Genomic DNA, 2,552 nt, shown 5'->3' with positions numbered 1-2,552 from the left:
TCTTTTTACACGCATTTCAGAGCTCAATTGTGCTATATATGCCCATATTTCTCTATTTTCCTCTACTTTCGTGCTTTTGTACTTTATTGCAGAAATGTGGAGAATTTAGCGGGAAATCAAGCCAAATCCGTCCCCGAGTAAGCTGCATTGTAAATGACGTGAAGAAATTGCTTAAGGAACGAGCTTGGTGCGCGATCCAAGGCCCAAAAGACAAGTCCACGAAGAATAAAGAAGTCAAGTAGCGACTAATCCCTGTTGATCGACCATCCACATCATCGATCGACCACCTATCGGATTCGTAACCTCATTCTTCTTGAGGAGCGATCGATCGACCACCTGAGTAGTCGATCGACTGATTTCGATTCCAGACGGAATTAAAAGATTGAGAAACTCAAGGCCCGTGAAGTTTAGGTTTTAGGAAATAGTTGTTGCGCTTATTGGCTATATAACGTAACATAACTTTCGATTTTATCATCAAGTTTCATATCACGATGACTTTTAGTTCTAGCTTATTTCCGAATTAGGGTTTGATATATCGACTTTGCATCGGATCTTTCAGTTCTTAATCTTAATCTTCCTTTGAAATCTCGGTATTCCTCCGCCTAATTCCTGTTCTTCTTTATTTTCGTTAGTATAGAATTGTTAGTTAATTCCCTAAGCCGATTTATCGTTCATGTTTATTGTTTTCTTTATCAATTCAAGCATGAATCCTTTAGTCTTAATCTTTAGCGTTGTTGTAGTTTTCATCATTGCCATGAGTAGCTAAATAGCTTGTGCTAGGATGTAGGCGATTTATGGCTAGGCGACAATAGGTTAGACATGGATCGAACCAGCGTGTCGATCGATCGATCGACATTGTTGGTCGATCGACTGATCTTGTAAGGTTATCTTCGTTTTAATTGTTTTTAAACTTGTATTTAACGAATCGAATGCATGCGACCATTAGATACCTCTTTTTGTGACCGACCCATTAGATCGAAAGATAGGGAAGGTTATTTGACCACAATTAATTCGACTAAACTGTGCTAAGATCGAAAGATAGGTATAGTTTAGACCGTTAGTCACTTTTCCGGACGAAAGTTAGTATTAGTGACATTAGGGACCTATAGCGAGATCGAGAGATGCTATTTGTTAGGAGTGGACCGAGAGGACCTCTTATTTCCCGCCTTACTTGTGTTTAATTCAGACCGACCTAGTTTGCTTTGCCGCCGTAGTTTGTAATGACCCGACCATCCTAGTACCTTTCTCTTATCTATTTATTTCGTTTATTAGCTTTGTTATCTTTAGACTTAGACCAACTCAATTCAACCCCCATAATAGTACCTTAGACTGATCATAGAACAACTAGAATTTACAACTGCCTCCTTGTGGATCGACCCTGTTACCACTAGCCTAGGTTAGTCTTAATAGGAGTTTATAAATTTTATCTTTGGTACTCACAAAATGACGGGTATCAAATTTTGGCGCGCCGTTGTTCGGGGAGGCAATAGTCCTAATTTTAGTTGTTTTTATTTTCAGTCTTTCTCAGTTTAAGGGACTTTTGTTCCTTAAACTTTTCTTATATTCTTGTTGTAGTTTCATCTTATGCGCAGGTCACAGGGTGGAGAATTACTACCATTTGACTCTGAGATAGAGAAATCTTTGCGCGGGTTGAGACGAGCACGAAGGATATTGTCGACAGAGGAAGAGCTGAATACTCTGTCAAGCTATCTCGAGCACGATCTGTTTGAGGAAGACCAACAGTCTTCACCCACCTCTTCGGTGAAACATTTACTTCTCCGAGAATTTTCGATCATGGCCGAGGAAGCGAGTATAGCTAGTTTTTCTGAGCCGACGGCCGCGAACTTATATAAGGGATTCGAACTACCGGAGAAGCCGAAAAGTTCGAACCAAAGCCCGCCTACATCACTATGGTAGAGAGAAACCGATTCGGGGAGCTGCAAATGAAGATGCAGCTAAACATATGGAGACCTTCATTGACTACTGCTGCTCTATTCCCCCACCAGCTGGCGTGACCCAGGACCAGATCAAGGAAACTATGTTTATCTTCTCCCTTCGCGATGCTGCAAGGGAATGGTATAGAGATCTGGACCGAGCTGCTTTGGAGATCACTGACTGGAATACATTGGCATTGGCGTTCTACAAGAAGTACTTTTCTGCTTCAAGGACGATCGCCATTAGAGCTCAGATCACGGGCTTTAAACAAGGGCCAGATGAAAATTTCCATGAGGCATGGGTCCGATTCAAGAAGTTGGTGCGAACCATACCGCACCATGGGTTTGCTAAGTGGAGTTTGTGCAATCATTTCTACAATGGGTTGTACGACGATCAGAGGGCCATTTTGGATGCTGCAGCCAATGGGAGATTTGCTGAAAATTTAGGAGCAACCAAGGGGTGGAAGATCATTGACGATCTAGCTACCCACAAGGCCGAGTATGGGAATTCGAGAGGGAACCAGAGGAGAGCTGCTGAATCATCCTCTGTTGCTGCACTTGAGGCTCTTACTGCGAGATTCGACAAATATGAGCTAGGGGGAGCATCTAAAGGTGGGA

The 2,552-nt window shown here is 42.3% G+C and overlaps 1 non-coding gene across 1 annotated transcript; it reads right to left on the bottom strand.

Annotated features, from left to right (window-relative positions):
- Positions 1-2,173: 2,173 nt before the first annotated feature.
- LOC141603746 (small nucleolar RNA R71) lies at positions 2,174-2,280 on the bottom strand. The gene has a single exon (XR_012525603.1). It is a non-coding gene; the product is annotated as a small nucleolar RNA R71 (small nucleolar RNA).
- Positions 2,281-2,552: the final 272 nt, after the last annotated feature.

The sequence above is a fragment of the Silene latifolia genome, chromosome 9 (genome assembly GCF_048544455.1).
Source record: "Silene latifolia isolate original U9 population chromosome 9, ASM4854445v1, whole genome shotgun sequence".
NCBI classification, from domain to species: Eukaryota; Viridiplantae; Streptophyta; class Magnoliopsida; order Caryophyllales; family Caryophyllaceae; genus Silene; species Silene latifolia.
The sequence above is the reverse complement of the archived record's forward strand: the minus strand, read 5'-3'. Positions and strand labels throughout refer to the sequence as shown.